The sequence below is a fragment of the Schistocerca serialis genome, chromosome 1 (assembly GCF_023864345.2).
Source record: "Schistocerca serialis cubense isolate TAMUIC-IGC-003099 chromosome 1, iqSchSeri2.2, whole genome shotgun sequence".
In the NCBI taxonomy this organism is placed as follows: domain Eukaryota; kingdom Metazoa; phylum Arthropoda; class Insecta; order Orthoptera; family Acrididae; genus Schistocerca; species Schistocerca serialis.
In genome coordinates this window covers 844,398,326-844,422,152 of record NC_064638.1, presented here as the reverse complement: position 1 = coordinate 844,422,152, position 23,827 = coordinate 844,398,326, and positions in this window count along the sequence as shown.

Sequence of the window (23,827 nt, the reverse complement as noted above, 5' to 3'; positions counted from 1 at the left end):
CAATTAACTGCATCCCTATTATTTTCACTGATTTTCTCATACCCTCTTTCAGTAAAAGTATATTCATTTTCCTCTACACCTGAAAATTCATCTTCACTAGAGTCATCACTACTCTCTTCCTCTACATCAGATTCACTTAAGTACGCTACTTTTGCACAATAGGGAGAGTTAGTACATTCATTTTCGTCTGTATTTGTGTATCTTTCATCATCCGAACTATCGTCGGAATCCGACCATTCCGGATCGCTTTCAGGTTCTAACATAAAAGCTTTTCTGAGACAGGCACTAAGTTCTTCCTCTGTATTGTCGTCAGGCTTGGATTTCAATTCAATCTCCTCTTTTGACAAAACGGCCTCATCCTCAGCTTTATTCACATCCACTGTGACTTCATATTCGGTGTAATCCTTGTGGACTTTAATTACTTTCAGGTAATCATCCACCCCTTCTCCACGGTGCCTCTCGGTAGCAGCTTGTACTATTGGCGGACTGTTAGCAGAAGTTATTTCTTCGTCAACGCTGATGATTTCACCCTCCAAATCCTTCCTATCATTAACCTTCCTCCTATCGGCAGCACGCGTACTTTGCGCGGCGCTATTTATTCTCCCCTCTTCAAATTTGGGCCACGTCACTTTATGGACGTCCCTACTATCTCTCTTTCCACCAACTAATTTCTTCGCCTCATACTCCCTTTTAAAATCCTCCCACTCACATTGCTTTAGGCCCTTGTACAGATCATCGATCTGCACACGCCAATCAGTCACTTCTGCTAATTCATCCTCGCCTTTTATCTCATTGCAAACACTGCTAACCGCACCTCTCTGCGTATTCACAGTTTCATTTATTGTTTCCTTTGCCACGGAATTATCACTCGTAAAATTTTCATTAACTCTGACGGCTATGTTCGTATCTACTGCTGCCGTATTGCTAGCGGCTTCTTTCCGAACAGATGTTCTGCTAGGCTGGGCCGTTGCCCTCTGATGCTCCACTCGCCTGTTAACATGTAGTGCTCTGTGCGGCAGAGATGACTCATTCTGGCTCGCACCTGACGCTTGTTTCGCCACAACACTTTGCGGCGTTCCATGTCCGTCCCTCTCCTGTCTCATTACATTACGGTCGGTCCGGTATCTTTTCTTAAATCGGGGCCGGTATGTATTGTCCGCTTCCGTTTGGCCCGCAACGTTCGCGGAAATCAGTTTCCCGCGTCGTTATTATTTTGCGCGGTATACCCTCTACCGCGACCTGAATAATTCCCTCTGCCTCTTCCTCTGCCTCTTCCTCTCTGTATTATATTGACGCGAAATCCATCGCCGTCATTTCTTTCGTCATTGTTTCGGTTATTACGGTTACCAAAAATTTGATAATTGGCACGACTTGCGCGCCAATGGTCTTCGTCTTCGACCCTCTCTAGAGACCCTTGGAAGCTGCGATGATTGCTTCCTACATACCTCTTTGAATCTTCTGGAAGCTTTTTATATAACTCCCAGATAATTTCTGAATCTGATCTTCGGCCTCTTAAGTGTGTCAATTTTCGGTACCAATACTCACAGAAATCTTTCAAAGAATTTCTGCCCCGGTTATCATGCTGTTTGGCCATGATGAACTCCCGCCATAAATGGTCCTGCTTTTGTTCAGACCAATATTCTTCCGTAAATCTTTGCCTGAATTCTTCGAACGTCATTCGTTCGGTATTTAAATTTATTCCCCAGCGCTTAGCATCACCCGCTAAGGCGCTAATTACAACGTTTATCTTTTCCTGATCAGACAAGTGCTCAGGAAATACTCTCTCGCAATTTTTAATAAAATCTAGCGGATGCCACCCGTTATGTTTCTTGGCTGGATCGAAGCGTTCCTCGCCTTCTAACAGCTTCGTAATTGGTGTGCCATTACAGACAACACCAGGCCTATCTTTAATTTTGCTCTCCAGATCGAAAATTCTGCCTTGAATTTTCGTAGTATTTTGTTCACAATTTTGAACACATCTGGTTACTTTTTTACTTAAATCCCTTTCAGTGTCTAAAACTACCTTTTTCAATTGTGATATCCCGTGTTGACATTCGTTTACGATCTCAGTTTTGAGACCGAAAACTTTTTCGTCTACCTTAGTTTCAACCAGAGGTTCGACTTTCTCTTGGATGTTGAGAATTTCAACATCGAATCTACTATTAATGTTTCCAATTTCCTCCTGCATAGCATCCATATTTTTGTTAATGGTATCAATTTCAAGTCTCAATGTATTTACCACAGAACTTAAATTACCCACTTTTTGTTCTAACTGTTCTATTTGTTTACTAATTTTAATTCCCTGTCCTTCAACCTGTGCTTTAATTTGATCCACCTGTGTTTTGAGTTGCTCGTCAACGTGTGTTTTAAGCTGTTCATTCTGTGTTTTGAGCTGACTTCTCTGTATTTTGAGTTGCTCGTCAATGCGCGTTTTAAGCTGCTCATTCTGTGTTTTGAGTTGCTCGTCAACGTGTGTTTTAAGCTATTCATTCTGTGTTTTGAGTTGATGGCTCTGTGTTTTAAGCTGCTCGTCAACGTGTGTTTTAAACTGACTAACCTGACTACCGACTTGTTTTTGAAGCTGATCATTCTGTGTTTTGATCTGCTCACTCTGTCCTGAAATTTGTTTGGTTAATTGTTCAAATAAATCGTTTATGCTTAAAATTTTCACACTGTTTTGTCCTACGGAATCGGTGTATTCTGATCCTATTTCAAAAGTTTCTTTCGGTTCTTTCTTTATCTGTGGAGAATCAAACATGTCAGTGGATTCATTCACATACCCACTATCATCTACAAAGTCACCCTCTGCTTCCTGTTTTGTCCCTTGCTGTGTCCGAGGCGATCTCAACCTTTCAATCTGTTCATTGACATGTTCGTGGTATTGTATGTACGCCAACTGTCTTTCGCTAACGCCATCTGTTATCTGGCCGCGTAAACTCCGGCTACTGCCAGCCGCATTCTCCATTTCGCTTGGCGCACCTACCCCGTCTACGTTTCTGTCCATACTAAATGCCAATTACACCACACTATTATACTTGACTCACACTGCAGTTTCTTTTACTGAACTTTATTGCTATTCGTGCCACTGAACATCCACTGTTCGGTATTTACATTAATTTGTAACCAACAACAGATGGATGTCCTGTCACCGGGAAGCCACTTGTAACGCTACCGCCCTGGACGGACGTACGTTAGCTCTATAAAGCCTGTACTGCAACAAGTTCACGGGCTTCACCTTATAAATAAGGATTTTAGTACATAAGTTGACCGCGTGTGCCTAATAGAAGCAAGATCGGACTTATATTCAGTCAATAACCACAGTGATGCATCAAGCAAATGTAAAGTATAATTACTCTTTCGCATGGACAAGAAGTACACACAGTAGATGCTACCTATAATTAACAATTCGGTCGCCAGCCTACTTAGGCAATGAATGAGTTTTTCCTTGTACAAGTGGGTGCATGTACAAGCATAGTAACACGTAGCAATGATGCGTTATATGGCAAAGTCTGGAACCGGAAAAATCCACTGAACTAAAGTTTTCTCTTTTTGTACTAATTTGGACGAGCTAAATTTACACAACACCACTCAGCAATGATTACTACGAACTGCATTTTGTATGTTGAGCAGACTGAAATCGGGCATAGATTGCCCTAGCATCGACAGTCTTGAAAGTACACACACAATATCACTATTAATGATGGAAAAACACTAATACACTTAGGATTAATATAGACTTAGCTTTACTGGTCAAATCTGATCAACACATTTCAAGGTTTGAAAGAATCGACAAGAGAAAGGGGGGGGGGGCCTGAAACTGTTATAGTCGTTATACTGAAACTATTAAGTACTGAAGGCAAATTAACACTCAGAATTATCAATCTATGGATAACTACTCTTTTGTCTTACTTCTGAATAATTTAACTGTCATTATTTCTGTCTCAAATTAATTAAATAACAAGGCTAACTCAATTCAAAAAAAAAACTCTCTTTCAATTTAGTCATACTTTTGTTCTTTACCAACATTCGCAATACCACATAGAAATTTTAGGCTCCTTTATGGCATAGATTAAGCTGCTGATAATTTTCATTAACACTAACATTAAACTTTCAGTTCAGGATACTCGGATTGCACAATACGAGGTAAGGATCCTGTCTAGGTCAGTGATCAGGATCAGTAATGGCTAAGGCAATTCTGGTAAAAGTCACGTTATTATTGAACAGTTAGAAACATTTTCGACACTGGTCCACACAGATACACTTCTAAAGATGAAATAAATGTTTGACCTGTGCAAGTCGGTGCGGCGGTTGGCGGGCAGCGAGATAGCGGGCAGCACGGCACACATACAAGCACGGCTAAGGCTCACAATACATCGGCACTTTCCATCTTCTTAGCGTCGTAATCTTTCCAATTTTGTGCCTCAGAATATAGCCATGCCAAGTAGTCGTCGGCATCGGTTCATCCGAGGCTCAATGGAATCCACTTTTCCTGGGTAGCCTCCTCGGTACAGTACGTGTACTTCCGACTGTTGCTCGCCTCCGACTGTAATACTGTGCCCGTTGTGCCGAACCGCGCCAGTGTGCCTTTTCCCGCCTCGCCTGCCTCCACCTTTTCCCGCTCCCCTACAGGTAGGGTATTCACCACAGGTTTTCTACTACACATATCCTAATGCATTACCTACGTATGGACCAAGTGTATAAATTACAATTTTCACATCTTACAATAGTATTTAACATTAAATACACTTTCCTTAAATTACCACATTATTTGAAATCTAACATAAATAATAATATTCGTTTCAAAAGTTGCTCACAGTTTCTTTAACATGACACGAAAAGAATCGAAAAAGAAATTCAACACATTGCTTATATTAATTTATCTAAATTCATAAAGAAAAAAAATTATTATATGTACAGTTGTCGTTATAAGACCTCTCTAAACTTACATTACTCACTATCAGCTCTTAAATAAAACCAAAATTTGATCAAAATATGTAATGTAAAAAACATACACTCACGTGCAACGTAGCTAAATTATAGAGAAGCTGAATAAACACAATTTTAGGACGGGATGTTGAAATTGTATTGATCAGATTTTTTAATGGGATACATCATTTAACCTTATAATATTTCCATAATGTACAAGGAGCACTTCTGCTATCTTTACATTCATCAGAACACTGTCAAAGATAGTGCTGGAGCATGATAGAGATGAAACTTAGTCACCGACGACTGTGCAACAAATCGGAGATGGAAAGTCGATAATTCGAAAATTACAGTTGGTACAAATATAAAATCATTTGTTATTTATAGAGCACAAGCAGACACACATTTACACACATACACACACACACACACACACACACACACACAAATACACGCACTTACACGCATGTTGCTATAATTACAGATCTGTGATCATAAACGAAAATTTGTAGGTAAATGAAACAATTACGTTGTACTCGTATAGAAGACTTCCAATACAAAACATACGTGGTACTGCTACTATAATTTAATTAATCTACAAAATTAAAAAAATACGAGTAACTTGAGTGCTGGCCCTATTGACAAAAATTTCACGTTAAGTGGCACTTGTTATCGATCTAAGTGCAGTTGTTGTACCACGTTTTCCAAGAACAATGAACATTCAGATTAAATGTTTTTCCTTACTAAAGTTCACACAGCTCACTTATTAGCACTGCTGCAATATACGATAGTTTAATAGACGAGCGATCATCGATTTCTGTCCAACATATTAAATTTATTTAAATTTGTTCTGTAACATTTGTTCCCGTAATATTGAAAAACAAATAGGCACTACTGCTGATATAACATATAGCTTCAAGTGCAGTTGTCTACCACAATTAGCAAAATATACAATGTTATTTCCACGACTTTGTCATTGACAACATCTTATGCTTGCGGAAAGCAATTGCAGGTTCCTCACCTTTTATTCAACTATCTTTCCATGCTCATAATGCATTTGCCATTGCAGTATGATAATAATGATTACCACAAGCAAATTTTTTTTCAGGATTCCGCACCTCAGTCGATTAAAACAGAAAAGTTATGGGATCACTTTGTTGTCCATCTCCTCCATCTGTCTGACTGTTAAAAATGCTTTCTCTCCGGAAGTGGTGGACGTGGCAGGTTGAAATTTACGTCACTTACTAAGATCTGCTTTACAGTCTCTTGACGGTGAAAAATTTGAAGTTTCTAAGCCAGAGCCATAAAAATATGTAGTCAAATAAGTCACATATTTTGATACTAGAAAACTCACTCATCGGAACCTAAAGGGTGTTCCTGTTGACAGAGAACCATGAAATTTGGCAAAAAGCAGAGTTTCACAGTACATCCAATAGAAAAAATCCGAAAATGATAATTTTTAAGTATATCATACGAAAACTACTTTGTTTTCTTTTGTTACCAGATTATATGTCCATTTGTCTGTTAGATCCCTGATCTGCGGAATACAAAGGTCAATGGTCCTTTGACAGTGTAATAAATGAAAGCTTCTACGTCAATGAAACCAAATGATTTCTGTCACATATTTTGATACTGCTAAACGCACTTATCAAAGCTTATAGGCTGATTTCCATTAGTCTACGATCAAGAAATTTGTCAAGAATCAAAGTTTCACTATGTAAGTAGAGGAAAATTGCGAAAATTATGAATTTGTAGTTATATCGGTCTATGTATCTGTCTGTCAAGTCCCCCTTTTGTAATGAATGAGTAGGAGTATCAAGTTGAAACTTAAGTCAACTACTGAAGACGATGGTAAATCGGCAATGTAAAAAAGTTAAACTTCAAAGTCAATGCAATCAAAAGATCCAGTCAAGTTACATAATTTGATATTCACACAATCTCTCATTATAACCTATAGTGTACATCCCCTTGTCATAGAATCGTGAAATTCGGCAAGACCTGAGGCTTCACAATACAAGTAAAGGAAAAAATAAAAAAAATGTAAATTTTTAATTCCATCAATCAATATTTTTTTTTCCTTTTGTCGCTTGTTGTCTAACTTCCACTTGAAATTAAAACATTCTCGAAAGTCGTAGAATCCGTAGGACCACTATCTTGCGAGTATCAGGGAATAATGGTCGTGATTCTTGATTCCCAGAATGGATGAACTTACGACACACGTAACAGAATCTGTACAGAACCATCAGTGGGCGAATCCTACGGGCACAAGGCCATTTTTTTGTTTCTTTCTTCTGATACATCTAATGGCAACAAAAACCTCTGAGAAGTTGGAACTGCTGAAACTTGTTTTCTCAACCTTCTTCATCTTGTGCAGTCTAGTTTTAGTCGGTAACCTGGTGAAGATTTGATACGGTTGAGTGAGTTCGCCATTACTTATCTAAGCACACTTCCCCATGAAAGAGTCAATGTTCTTGTATGCAGCTCACCAGTCTGCAATTGAGTCTTTCACTTTTTCTCTAGGCATTGTAAACTTCATTCTGCACTCGATGCTTCTCAGATTAACTCTTCAGTAGCTATTATGCTACTATCGTATAAATTTCTGCCTAACACTGTCGAAGCTACCCAGAAAAATAATAGCTCTACCAATGTATATGGGTTATTCCAGTGAACAAAGTCGATATCTGCTCCAAATCAATGAAGACTGTCTTCGAATTAGAAACTCATTGTCTTCTTAGTAATCATCCTCTTCTTCTTGTCCTTCGTCAGAAGCATCTACTTCACGGTATTCATCCCCTTCTTCTTCTTCTACATCATCTTTGTAATCATTGTCTACTTCTTCATTTCCTCCAACTTGTCTGTAACCTGCTATCATGAACACATTACGTTCTTTACATTTTTCAGACTTGATTTCTTTTTCTATCTATCTTCCTCTTCTCCGTCGTCTTGTTCTTCTTTTTTCTTTTTTTTGGGAATAGCTGCCCCATTCTCTGCAGGATTTTAGAAATAGGTTAAAATCTTTTTCAGCGCAGACTCTGCTTTAGCTTGCCTTTTTCGGAAGAATTACGCATTCATCGAGATTTCAAAACTACCTGTTCATAATTTTTGCATCCAATATTAGGCACAGACGGATTAGAATCTGTAATAGAGAGTAATACAATATCTCCAACAAGTGCCCACAAGTGACTACAAAAATATTCTATTTAACATTCTTTTGCATGCTGAGACACTGTGTTTGTTGTGGAAGATATCAACAAAATTGAAACATTAAACTTATTGAATCATTCACTATATTATTTTTATTACACAACATTCACTCAAATTATTAAATTTTTTAATTGTGTGTGACTGTAAATGCTATTACCAGTAGAAACAGTTTTTATTTGTTGACAGGATAGCTACAGTATCATTAAATTTGTTCTATATTTTTCACGTCTTCTCCAGTGAAGAAGCAGCTATTACTTCTGCTATAAATGTTTCTGTTGGAGTTATGTTTCTTTTTGTAATTTTACTGTCACAAGGAAAATCAGCTTAGTACATCACAACAAATAGCAATAAACTGTAACAAATGGTCCATATGTCATCATTTCAGACATGTTATGAGCAAAAGCAGTCCCACCCTCTACATAGCTTATATAATGGCATGAGCTCATGACGGAAAGCTTTCAATCAGATGCCTGAATTTCTATATAGGAATGGCACCCCATTCAACCTTAAGGACAGAAACAAGAGAAGGTAGTGATGTTCCATGCTGGGGTCAGGAGTGAAGTAAGCTTTCTAACTCATCGCAAAACTATTTCTCAGATTCATGTTCAGTCTCAGGACAGAGCAGTATATTTATGAAATTTTATTGTCCACAAAACTCACAGACACAGGCATCAGCAAGTCTCACCACGAAATGAAAAAGGAAATTTGAGATTCTGCCTGGCAAGTTGTGACTTGTCCCAACAGTTGCCCCTGTTGTAGTGACATTGCGCCATTTTACCTCAAAATTATATAAACTTGCTACTCCACAACTATGATAACTTGCCCCATTTCTAGAACGACTTGCTCAGTGACTGTAACGACTTGAACCCTGAAACTGTGACAACTTACTCCACAAATGTAACAGTTTGCCCTGCTACTGCAACAACTTTCCCATGAAACTGTAACAACTAGCTCAATAACTATAACAGCTTCCCCCCAAAATCTTATAAACTTTCTCCCAACTGTAATACCATGCCCCACAATTGTAACAATTTGGCAGCAAAACATATTACCTTCTCTGCAGTGACACATCCTGCTCTGCAACTGTAACAGCTCATCTTATATGTACATGTTGTCGGTCAACAGTCGCAGTTTCAGCCCAAATTGGTACAGTTTCTGAAGGGCAAGTTATTACATCCATGAGCTAACTGGGCTTAGTTCAAGGAAGCATAGATAGTTTCATGGGCTGAAGTTGATACAGTTTTGAGGCAAGTTGAAACAGTTTGGGGGCTAACTGATACAGAACTGTGGCAGGTACATCCTGCTTTGGGGGTAAGTTGAAAGAGTTTTTGGGGATGTTGATACACATAGAGGACAAGATGATACACTTTGGGGAGCAACTTCGTACAGATTTGGGGCAAGTTGTTACAGTTTTGTGGGCAAGCTGGAAGAGTTTTGGGACCAGCTGATCGAGTTTTGTGTCTCGTTGATACTGTTTCAGGACTGTATGATACTTCTCAGGGGGTACATTGATGGAGGTTTTGGGCTTAACGCAATTTTGGAGCAAGCTGATATAGTTTTGAGAGCTGGTTATGCAGTTTTTGTGCCAGTGCAATTAGTCAGGCGACAAGTTGCGACAGTTTTGGGGCACGTTAATACAGATTTGAGGCAGTACACCCGTGGACTGCTCGAGCAACGTGAAATAGTTTCGTGACAATCTGAAACGTTAATGACAAGTCACGGCACTTGCCTTTTTTAGAACTTTAGGCAATTATCAAAAGCACCTGAAACTTATCTATAGCATAACTTTCAGATGCATATGATAATTGCCTAACATAAAGACTAAAATCAGTAGTCTGAAATTAATGAAGTTCTTAAAAAATGCAACTAACATCAGCTGTAGCATCGGCAGCATCATCATCCAGGCACTGAGAAACTAACAATTTTGTATAATTCATATGCACAGCAAATGTAAGAAAATTATGTACCGTACTTTTCACACCTGCCTCATCATCATCACAATCATTCAAATTTATCTCTCTGTTTTATAGACCGTAGCGAAGTTGCTCCTCATCCCACTCGCTCTCTATCTCTGTGTCTCTATGGTGCTTATATTAATGAGACAATATCATTAAAATACACAGGATGATTCCTTGCTGTTGTTACATACTTTCAGGATTGATGGGGAAAAGTAAATGCGCCAGTTACACTTAAGGGGCACACAAGACATTACTGCCCAGGACTTGAGAGCGCTACAGACAGAATTCACTTGGTATGTCGCAGGTGGACAATATGCTCTGAAAACACACGTCACAGAGTGCTAATGTGCACTCGTCTGGTGTGTCGCTGTAGGTAACTCGTGTTCACCGGTTTGAAGATCCCTCAGTTATGACGGTACGGTGATCGCTACAAAGAACGTGCTACGTAGAAGCTGAGAATGATAGCTAACATGCCAAGATTATTTTTTTTTTCAGTTCGACTGGAAAAAGTAATAGAGTCATTCACACTGCCGTGACTTCTACATCTACACCTGCATCCATACTCCTCAAGCCACCTGACGGTGTGTGGCGGAGGGTACCTTGAGTACCTCTATCGGTTCTCCCTTCTATTCCAGTCTAGTATTGTTCGTGGAAAGAAGGATTGTCGGTATGCTTCTGTGTGGGCTCTAATCTCTCTGATTTTATCTTCATGGTCTCTTCGCGAGATATACGTGTGAGGGAGCAAAATACTGCTTGACTCATCGGTGATGGTATGTTCTCGAAACTTCAACAAAAGCCCGTACCGAGCTACCGAGCGTCTCTCCTGCAGAGTCTTCCACTAGAGTTTATCTATCATCTCCGTAACGCTTTCGCGATTACTAAATGATCCTGTAACGAAGCGCGCTGCTCTCCGTTGGATCTTCTCTATCTCGTCTATCAACCCTATCTGGTACGTATCCCACACTGCTGAGCAGTATTCAAGCAGTGGGCGAACAAGCGTGCTGTAACCTACTTCCTTTGTTTTCGGATTGCATTTCCTTAGGATTTTTCCAATGAATCTCAGTCTGGCATCTGCTTTACCGACGATCAACTTTATATGATCATTCCATTTTAAATCACTCCTAATGCGTACTCCCAGATAATTTATGGAATTAACTGCTTCCAGTTGCTGACCTGCTATTTTGTAGCTAAATGATAAGGGATCTATCTTTCTATGTATTCGGAGCACATTACACTTGTCTACATTGAGATTCAATTGCCATTCCCTGCACCATGCGTCAATTCGATGCAGATCCTCCTGCATTTCAGTACAATTTTCCAATGTTACAACCTCTCGATATACCACAGCATCATCCGCAAAAAAGCCTCAGTGAACTTCCGATGTCATCCACAAGGTCATTTATGTATATTGTGAATAGCAACGGTCCTACGACACTCCCCTGCGGCACACCTGAAATCACTCTTACTTCGGAAGACTTCTGTCCATTGAATATGACATGCTGCGTTCTGTTATCTAGGAACTCTTCAATCCAATCACACAATTGGTCTGATAGTTCATTAAACGACTGTAGGGAACTGTATCGAACGCCTTGCGGAAGTCAAGAATCACGGCATCTACCTGTGAACCTGTGTCTATGGCCCTCTGAGTCTCGTGGACGAATAGCACGAGCTGGGTTTCACACGACTGTCTTTTTCTAAACCCATGCTGATTCCTACAGAGTAGATTTCTACTTCACAGTAGTATGACATGTCTACAAAAGAAAATGTATACTAATGTTACACACATTATACTTCAAGTTTTCGTGATCTGTACATCCTGAGATACTGCGAGGTTTTGAACGAACATTTCTGTCTCTAATGCTATTGGCATTCGTCAAGGAGCCATCATGTGGCCGGAACTATAGTTCTTCACTTTACAATCTGAAAGAATCTGTAGATCTTAACTCCGGTTGAGAAATCCTATGAACACACAAAAAGGTGTGATTTCACTGTTTCACATATATTTCAAAGTTTCAGAATGTACTAAACTTATACGTTACCTGTCGAGGTCTGAACCCGGTAATGATTCGTTTAAATGGTATTTTAGTGCAAAGCCGCAATGGAGTTGAAACTATTATACATGTTGCACGTTCATTTTAGCGCAACGACGTGTCCGAATATTCACCTCTAGTATTATATCTATGTGACTGAAAGACTAGCACGGTGCGTTACTCCAGCTCCAGGTTACATATCCAACGGCTTCCAGAAGCTATAAAATTTGATTTTCAGTATTATACATAATTCTGGACCGAATTTAAATGTTTAAAATTCTGTCATAGCCTACTTATACAACTGTTTATTCTTGCGTTGATAATGTAACCCATTAAGTCAAATATTTAAGCTAGAAACTATGTACATATCTTCAGGCAGTATAACCCACGGCGTGCAAACTACCCAGTATATTCGTAAAGTATTTGAGAATAAGTACATTTCGTTACATCCCACTTACATTACACATAATTTAAAACTTATTTGAAACGTTTTTTTGTAGACATGCGTGCAAAGTAATGAAAGAAGAAAGTTTATCGCTTACTATATTTTCGTTTCTCATTCAGTGAAGCTTCAGCTTCAGCTATGACGTGATAAATTACTGCTGCCTTACCGCTAACACTAATCATAACAAATTTTGCAGACAGTATCCACACATGCCACTGAATCTACCGGTCAATTTATATCACTGTACGAGACTTTGTTGAGCAGCTACTACGTCATAAACAATGAAATACCTGAAAAAATAAATGTTTTATCAATGGAAGTTCGCTACATTAAACAACCGGATTACCATATAAACGCCTCATAAAAATAATTCTTAAAACGCACTAGAAGTGAAAAATTAAGCGTAACAATAAAAAACTGTGCCGCTACTGTCTGTGTGAGTACGAATACAAATATTTGCATTCTATTGGAACTGGAAAGGAGTAATATCTACCCCCAACCATGCAGCTTGTAAACCACGTAATAAAACCTAAATATTATTCATGTTCACCAGGACTGTAATCAGAATCCACAACGCACAGTAAACCTGAGGAATGGAAACTACGCCCCTTTGCGGGTGTGTGTGGAATTTTTAATGACGCAAGACCACGCCTCCCTCGCGACACACGACATTAGCCATGAAGTGATGTGCAGTAACGGGCACGCTTGCAAAATACACCAGCTGTGCATCGCAGAGTTCACCCTTCAAAAAAATATGGTAATGTAACATATATCACATGTGCATATGCTGCTGGAAACAAAGTCAACATAATGCGAACCACTATTTCATTACGCTGTGCATTACTGAAAACGTTTGAACTGGTAGCAATGGAAAAAGTTGCAGTATCTATGGGAGGGAGATACTCCTTAAGTAAAATTGAGATTCTTACTGTGTTGTCCGTTTATGTGTTCTTTTACCACTCCAGTTACAAAATTAGTGAGGCTTCAACTATTCGATCAGAAATGAAGACTAATCGAAGTAAGCGTCATATTGTGCCTCTAGTACCAAGAATGAAGTGATGGCCCACTAGAAAGAAACAAAATTTAAAAATAATGAGTGTAAAGCATTTCTGTGCATCACATTCCGGCACAAGTATCGTACATCAGATGTTTGGGACATAATTGTAACCAGTAGCGATTAGTTTCGAAAACACGAGTGGGTTGCTACAGCTCTCTCTCTCTCTCTCTCTCTCTCTCTCTCTCTCTCTCTCTCTCTCTCCCTCTCTCTCTAAAAAAAGATATATCGTAAAATGTACATTTTATTAGGATAGTGCCAGTTAAGATTGATACACTGTTCTGCAAACCTTAAAATACAAGACAGGTAAAGTAACGTAACATATTAACTACTCAGTGACAATGAACGGAAGTCCTGGAGTATATCGCCCGAGGTCTCCTACACGTCAACGAAAAGTTGGACGTAACTTGGTGCGAGGACAGCATGACCTTAACGGCAGGTGGGGTTGGTGCGACGTACGAGGCAGCTGAAGGAACGGAGAAGACAGCGTGCATCGATCAGTGAGCAGTTAAGGAAGACTTTGTTGGTCATATTCATTATAAAAATGGCCTGGAGACAACATCTGATTGAATTGACAGGGACAAGGATCATTGTAAGAAGGACGAAATGTGACGAGTGTAAGCCTGGGGTTCTGTACTGCTCACAGCACTTTCTGAACACTCTCATGGGGAGCGTTCCGAACCACAGGTATTGCTGCCCGCAGTTGAGTAAGCTGTTGGCCACGGTCAGCTACAATATCAGATAACGGCAACATTTTACAAAAGGAAAGAAGAGACCCACACCAAACAGCAGTTTCAATCAATTTAACATGACCGCCAGGCTCTCAGTCTGACAGTCCACAGTAGCACGGCGGCGGAGGGATGGTCTTTTCTTCCGAGGACCAGTACGTTGTGCACCATCTGTAACCGGACAACGGTGGAACCGTTTGCTATGTTGCCAAGGGTATAGGGACTGCAGCAACGAGGAGTGGGGTCGTGTGCTATTCTCTGATGACAGCAGATTCGGTCTGAGTAGTGATTCTGGTCGTACGCTCATATGGCGAGTGGTGGGAACATGTGATGCACCCAGGAACATTGTCGAACATGATCGTTTTTGTGATCTAAGTGTTATGGTGTGGGGAGCAACGATGTTTCATGGGCTTACTGACTTCCACAATTTTAAAAATGGTACACTCACCAGACACCGTTATTGAGACGCTGTACTGCTTCCCCACGTGCATCTATTCAGAGGTGCAACGAGGAACAATTTTATGGTTGACGCTTCGAACTGCACAAGTGGAGGAATTCCCAGAATGGGAGGATATTCGGTGAAAAGACTGGCCTGCATGCTCACTCCGACTTAAAGCTAGAACACTAACGCCTGTTTACGTTTACCAAATACTAACGCTGTTTAAAATGTATTTGTATATCTTAAAATGGGTTACATTTATGACCTATTATAACTAACAACTAATTATTTGTTTGAATTTGTTTACAAATCTATTTCTGTGCTCGCTGCGGAGGATGGCCATACAAACAAACTTGTTCTCTAAATATGACTGACGATCACACTCTAAAGCGATTTACACGATACCACATTCTACCTTAAAATTTTTTTTAAAAAAGTTCAGATCTGTGTGAATTCCCAAGGGACAAAACTGCTGAGGTCATCGGTCCCTCGACTGGCACACTACTTAATGTAAATCATTTAGATACGTTATCTGTTCTTTCATGAATATCCAGAGCTCAGACGGAAACTCAGTTCTAAGCGTAGAAGGGAAAGCAAAAAGGTGGAAGGAGTGTATAGAGGGTCTATACAAGGGCGAAGTTCTTGAGAACAATATTATGGAAATGGAAGAGGATGTAGATGAAGATGAAATAGGAGATATGATACTGAGTGATGAGTTCGACAAATCACTGAAAGACCTAAGTCAAAACAAGGAGTAGACAACATTCCATCAGAACTACTGATATTCTTGGGAGAGCCAGCCCTCACAAAACTCTACCATTAGATGGGCAAGATGTCTGAGACAGGCGAAATACCTGCAGACTTAAAGAAGAACAAAATAATTCCAATCGCGAAGAAAGGCCGGCTGATGTGGCCGAGCGGTTCTAGGCGCTACAGCCTGGAACCGCTCGATCGCTACGGTCGCAGGTTCGAATTCTGCCTCGGGTTTAAGTAGTTCTAAGTTCTCAGGGCTGATGGCCTCAAAAGTTAAGTCCCATAGTGCTCAGAGCCATTTGAACAATCTGAACTCGAAGAAAGCACACGTTGACAGATGCAAAAATTACCGAACTATCAGTTTAATAACCCACGGCTGAAAAATACTAACACGAATTCTTTACAGACGAATACAAAAACTGGTAGAAGCCGACCTCGGGGAAGATCAGTTTGGATTCCGTAGAAATCTTGGAACACTGGAGACAATACTTACTCTACAACTTATCTTAGAAAACAGATTAAGAAAATGCAAACCTACGTTTCTAGCATTTGTAGAGTTAAAGAAACCTTTTGAAAATGTTGACTGGAATACTCTCTTTCAAATTTTGTAGGTGACAGGGGTAAAATACAGGGAGCGAAAGGCTATTTACAATTTGTACAGCAACCAGATGGCAGTCATAAGAGTCGAGGGGCATGAAAGGGAAGCAGTGATTGGGGAGGGTGTGAGACAGGGTTGTAGCCTCTCCCCGATGTTATTCAATCTGTATATTGAGCAAGCAGTAAAGGAAACAAAAGAAAAATTCGCAGTAGGTATTAAAATCCATGGAGAAGAAATAAAAACTTTGAGGTTCGCCGATGACATTGTAATTCTGTCAGAGACAGCAAAGGACTTGGAAGAGCAGTTGAACGGAATGGACATTGTCTTAAAAGGTGGATATAAGATGAACATCAACAAAAGCAAAACGAGAGTAATGGAATGTAGTCGAATTAAGTCGGGTGACGCTGAGGGAATTAGATTAGGAAATGAGACACATAAAGCAGTAAAGGAGTTTTGCTATTTGGGGAGCAAAATAACTGATGATGGTCGAAGTAGAGAGGATATAAAATGTAGACTGGCAATGGCAGGGAAAGCAGTTCTGAAGAAGAGAAATTTGTTAACATCGAGTATAGATTTAAGTGCCAGGAAGTCGTTTCTGAAAGTATTTGTTTAGAGTGTAGCCATGTATGGAAGTGAAACGTGGACGATAAATAGTTTAGTCAAGAAGAGAATAGAACCTTTCGGAATGAGGTGCTGTAGAAGAATGCTAAAGATTAGGGGGGTAGATCACATAACTAATGAGGAGGTATTAAATAGAATTGGGGAAAAGAGAAATTTGTGGCACAACTTGACAAGAAGAAGGGTTCGGTTGGTAGGACATAGTCTGAAGCATCAAGGGATCACCAATTTAATATTGTAGGGCAGCGTGGTGGGTAAAAATCGTTAAGGCAGTGATAATGACGGGCAGAGTATATGACAGTGAAGACGAAGACGCGCGAGAGGGTGACAGTGAGAAGCAACTGCAGCTGTATGAAGGAAAGAATGACATATGAGCAGTAAGAGAGAGCAAGAGGGAGACAGTGACAGCGAGAGCATACTGTGATAGTAGGACAGAGCGAATGGGTCTGTGGCTGTGACACAGGACACAGGAGACAATGCCAGAGAGGCACTAAGAGATAATGACAATTATCTGGGCTGAATGAGTGAGTGAGCATGGACATCTGCGAGTGGCAAGTTATGAGCGACTTACAGCACTGGATTGGTGGGTGTGAGTGAGTTACCGTTAGTGGAACTTGTGGTAGTTGAAGTTAGCTGAATTAAAAAAGATAGGACGAAATGTTCGCATGCCGAAAGTTATGAGATAATTTTAAAGTTTTTGAGGAAGGTAGAATGAGACATTCTTTTAAATATATTTTTTGTTCTCCGATTAGAGAATTTTTTTGCTGGTTGTAATTTATATATTGAATAGCATTTTCCAGTAGAAAAATAATTTTTTTATCATTGTCGCACCTTCCGCAGAAATTGTTCTGACAATTTCGTAGAAAAGATAAGATCGAATTCCAGTTCAGCGGATAGCACAACGTTTTCTTTCTTTCATTTACAGCATGTAGTACCGTTACAGCTAACTTCCGTACTTTGCACACTGACTGCAAATTTTGCATTAAGGTTAAATGATCACATCAGGCAACTAACGGGCATCCTGACAGGGTGAGATAGTGGAAACTATAAAGCCAATCATCATTAATGCGCAGTGTCTACCCGAACGTCGAACAATTCACGTCAAAACAACCCTATTGCAAGCGAGAAAACGATTTTCTGAGGAGAGTTATTCAGTGACACACGCCCCATACACGTTACACATGTATCGAGCTACCGCCATTGCATGTACGTACTTGAAGTGTTGCGATCACAAGAGTTGCCGCTAGCCAGGCAATTTCAGGGTGGCCGCTGGCACCTAGTACACACCAACTTCATCCTGACGAAACTCTCACGCAGAAATTATTCTAGTGCGGACAAAGGACCAATAGAACTTCCCTGGAAATACGTTTATAAATTTCGCTATTACATGTCGATTAGAAGTATAATAAAATGTCTTTTAACTTCAATCAGAGTGATACTTAGGGTTTAACTTAAATAGTGGCAACACTTCTGTGGAGACTCTATGCAATGGAATCCACTATTGTCGCTGATAGCACACTTTTTTGACATACCTACTTTACCTCAGAGCAAATGGACTCGCCTGACCCGCGTCACCGACGTGCGCATAATCGAGGGAAACACAGTCACCTGTGAGCCAGCGGTCTATCGTAACGGTGCCACTGTGTATTCGGATCAAGACTGAATCTGCGAGAGGTCGTAAAGCACGACAGTTTCATCAAGGTCTTCAAGACCCACCCATCATTTTGTACGACAATGCGCGGCCGCTTACAGCGCAAGCTGTGGGTGCTCTGTTCGGTCGGTGGGACTGGGAGGTACTCTACCATCAACCATACTATCCGGACTTAAGTCCTTGTGACTTTGATTTGCTTCCGAAGATGAAGGATTTACTTCGAGGTATTCGCCTCAGAACTGTTCCAGAGATTCGGCAGGCAGTAGACCGCTCCATTTGCACCATCAACAGAACAGGCTCTGCTAACGGTATACTAAGCCTTCCATATCGCTGGCAACGGGTTCTACAAGACGCTGGTGAGTACTTTGAAAGACACTAACAGGTGCAAACACGTATCTCTTTAGTATCGGTTGTGGAATAAATAGTTGCCACTGTTTAAGTTCCAACCCTCGTAGTAGAGAGGCAAAACGCAGTCAAAAATGAAATAAACAGTAGTTTCAGAGTCAACTTGTAAGAGGTCCGAGCAGATGTAGTTTCGATGTATTGCTCATGCGCTGCCTGCGATATGCAAGGTATAAGAGAATCGCTGACCAGAGAGCAGTGTTGACTGTACGAACTGTGTAGCAGTAGCAGTAAGTTGTTGCCAGTGTGTGTGTCTGCTCTGGTCTGGTCTGGTGTATCACGTTGGCTGGGCCGGTCTCGGTGCAGTAATGCCGGAGCCTGAGTATTATTGTATAAGGTAAAAAAAGCAGCCTCGGGCACATCTAGTAATATTATGTAAACTCCCACGTATATCTTTTAAAAATGTCCTAATAATAACAAGCATTCATTTCAATTTAAAGAATTTAATATTTTTTTTCAATGCATGATCATTCCGATTGTTGCAAAAGAAAAATCATTGGTTCCTTTCATAAATAACAAATGTATAGGCCAGCATTGCATAGAGCTGTGCCGGAAAAGAGCTATTGTAGGAGCAGATAGTTGCCGACTTTATCGAGGTGCGAATTTTTGCTTTTTATTCAGAATGATCTTACAGGGCCATGACGCAGCACTGCTGTCGTCCAAATTTTACCAGGTTACTAAATTTATTTTTTATTACGAGGTTTAGGAATTTTTCTGTTACGAGCTTATATTAAATGAGAAAAGAATTTTGTGGGTATATCAAATGGGAACCAGTTTTGTTCTGAGGTTACACTAAAATTAGAATCATTAACCAAATAATATTAAATTATATTTTTTGTGGGGAGGTTACACTTGGCGACATCCGGCCAGGATCGTATTTCTTTGTGAATCTCTGAGAAGTAGTAATATATCTGCTCTTATTTACTTAAATGTAGTTTGCATCTGGCGCAACGCATTTACTATTTTGTCACTCTTTCTTTCACAGATTATCGGCAATTTATTGCTCTTTGTTGTAATTGTGTTTGTTCCATTTTTGCTTTGTCTTTGTTTCATTTTTGTGCTTAATTTTGATTTGTGAAAAATGCCGCGAAAAACTGTTAACAGTACATCGCGATGTGCAATGAGTGAAAAAGCTGACTCGAATAATTTGACCGATAATACTAGCGACACTCAGTGTAAGATGATAATCCCCTAATTACAGGTAATCAGTGCGTACCGACCACTAGTAATGATTTTAATGCTAAAGAGAAGCAAACAAATTTAATAGTGTTCTCTGTTAATTTAACGACAATTGATGACGCGGCACGTTCTGTTACAATGAACGCTGCCCAGTTTAACACACCTGATTTGCAAAATTTACACAGTAAACAGATAATTGTTTCTAATGAAGGTGAACAATGTAGTCAGAATACGTCAGATTTATTTGATTCCGTTGTAGTAACTAACAGTGCACATCTGATTGGTAAACCTTTTCAAGAATCACATAATGACCAAATGGTTACACAAAACGTGACAACTGCAGGTACGCCATCAAACAGCACAGTGAATAGAGTAGGTAATATTGGCTTGGATCAAGTTATGGCATTATTGCTGCACATTAATGAGAATAACGAAACTCTCAAACAAAAACTTAATGAAAATAATGAAAATGTCAAACAACTTAATGAAAATTTCAAACAGTCGAAGAAAGAACAAGACAACAATCACAAACAACTTAGTGAAAATCTCAAACAACAAATTAATGAAATTAATGAAAAACTAGACAACAATTCCAAACAACTTAATGAACAGAACAAACAACTTAGTGAACAGATTACAGCCGTTGCCGTGCAATGTCATGATACTAAGGAACAATTACGTGAGGTAATTAAGGCTTGTGCTAAGAATAGTAATGAAGAAATTAGATCTGTGGCACAAGAATTAGGCAATACAAATGCAGCTACAACGAAATTACTTAAAGATGAAGTTAGTGCAGTCGCTAAACAATTCTCTGAAAACGCAACACAGTTACGTGACGAGTTTAAATTAATGTCAGCAGAACTTTCACGCACACTGGACGCGAAAGTAGATCCGAAATTTGACCAACAGAACAGCCAAATTGAGGAACGTTTTAATCACCACCTACAAAACAGTGAAACGCGTTACCGTAAATTTATACAGGAACAGAATAAAGTAAAGCGACAAGTCATGGAAACAATTACTGCACAGAGACAGGGAGATAAGCGTAAATTGTTTACGAAAGCAAGAACATACGTAGACAACAATATTGCTACAGTATCGGACGAAATCAAACAGTTGAACACCGAATTGCATGATGAAATCTCCGATCTTAAAACAAAAACAGACACACACACATTAGACTTTGAGACAGTGACCGACAGACTTGAACAATTAGAACTAATACAGGATCCCGATGCCATCAAAGCAGATGTTAAGAAGTTAAACAAAACCACACGTAAAATACAAGAAGAAATTAATGCTTGCGATACTAAAAACGATGATCAGGTAAAAATACTGACTGAAAAATATGATGAATTGGCCAGTCGTATTGATGTTATCGAAAGTAATAATGACAGCAAATCAGACGATACTTCACCAGTTTCGTTTAATCAAACACCTGAATTCCAAAATTTACAGCAGACAATCAGTGAGATAGGTTTGTCCAATAATACATTACGTAGAAAATTGTCAACTTTACAGCAAGAGGTAACAGAGATGAAAAATGTTTCAGCCTTTAACACATCACAGCATACGCCACTTTGCGAACATTTGTCAGACTCACACAGCCAGTATAATCTAGGTAATTTACAGAGAGTACGTGAGTTAGATTCCGAACAGTCACAGACAAATAGATTCTCATACAATCCTGAAACTATTCAGACATACAGAGACGATAATTTTGATTACAAGCATTTTCTATCAGTGAGAAAATTTAAACTATTTAAAAATGACAGAACACAGATTCACCCATTGGATTGGATACAACAATTTAGCTTTGCTTTTCCACCGACTTGGCCCGTAACACATAAACTTAAATTTATTTGCAGTTTTTTGGAAGGCGAACTGGCAACTCGTATGAGACCGATCGCGAGACAATGCTATTCGGTAGAAGAATTTCAGAATGCTTTTCTGTCAGCGTATTGGTCGAAGACGACACAGCGCAGAATCAAGGATCAACTAATTAGTTTACCGAATTATGAGAACTCAAATTTTCCCACTGTCCAGCAATTGTTTGAACACATGGTCCAACAAAACCAATACTTAAGTGAGCCATACAGTGAATCTGCACTTAACCAATTATGTATTTCTAAATTACCACGATCATTAAGAGTATCACTTTTAACAGGACAGCAGAAAGAAAATATTTCCGCATTCAGAGATCTGTTACAGCTTTTGGAAGTTCAGCAATCAGATTATTCCTTCACAAACAAAAATTTTTCACATAATAACCAAGGTCAACAAGGATACAGCAATTACGATCAGCCACTCTATTTCAATAGCAAAGCTAATAGACGCTTCAGGAACGACAACCACCAGAATTTTAATAACAGACAAAATTTTAATTATCAGTATCGTCAAAATTATCAGCAACAGGAACCGCATTTTGGTAACAATAGAGGTTTTTCTCAACAACAGCATCAAAACCAGCCGGTTAGCATACCTAACCAACAATGCAGTCTGCAAGGTCAACCAAGCTTTAATGTTTCGCCGCCTGCACGTATAGCATCGGCTCCACCAAATAGTAACGCACTTCAACAAGGAAACCAGTACGTACAGAAAACACATCATTTCAATTCCTATCGCAATGCGCCATATAGAAATGACTATCATGACAGACGTAAAAGTAATGAGCACAATTTTCAGCGTACGTTTAATAACAGTCGGTCTTGTCAGCAGCAATGTCATACACAACACCATATTATCATGAATGAACCAGACAGTAGATATCATCCCGAATGTAATACGTCAGGAAGAAATAACAGAACAGTACAAATAGTGGAAATGCCACAGCATCCTCCCGCAAATGATAGCACGTCAGATAGAATTTGACTAGATACAGTACAGGTTGCATCTTCCAGCAACGCAAGCAATATTTTTGACACGCAGAATCTTGTTCACGAAAATGTTATTAGTTTTGATGACATCCGATACACACTTTTGCATGAAAGACAGAATCACAACGTACGTAGACGACGTTCTTATTGCAGAAGCTAACTGGTCTGATCACAATCTGATTCTTGAACAACTGTTACGAACTTTTCGTGCACAAGGACTCACAGTTAATCTCAGCAAATCGCACTTTGTTAAAACTTCTATAAAATTTCTTGGACATGTAATTTCAGCAGAAGGCATTGCGCCTGACCCGGAAAAACTTCAAGCTTTACGTGACATTACTGTTCCTACGACGAAGAAACAACTACGCAGCTTTTTGGGTTTAATTAACTTTTTTCGTAAATTTATTCATTACTCTGCTTTAGGCACCCCTAGATTATGTCAATTGACGGGTAAAAACACTATTTGGTCCTGGGATAGCCAAGCACATTCTGAATTTGTGAATCTGAAAGAAGCTTTGTTGAACGCACCACTTTTATCACATCCAGATCTTACTAGAAATTTTTCCATTGCTACTGACAGTTCTAACACCGCTTTAGGTGTACATATTTTTCAGGGAATTGAAGATGGTACTACAGTAATTTAAAACATCGCCTTTGCGAGTCGCATTCTGTCACCTGCTGAACGCAATTATTCTGTTACAGAACTTGAAACATTATGTGTTGTATGGGCATTTACGAGATTTAGGCATTTTTTTAATGGAAGACACACTACCGTTTACACAGATCATAGAGCTATACAGTTTTTACTTTCCGCTAAATTTACACACGACAGATTAAGCAGATGGAAACTTTATTTACAGGATTTTAATTTTACAATTGTTCACATTCCCGGTACACAAAATATTGTAGCCGACGCACTATCCCGTTCTCTCAGCAACAATCAGCAAGACATCGCAACCAACCTCT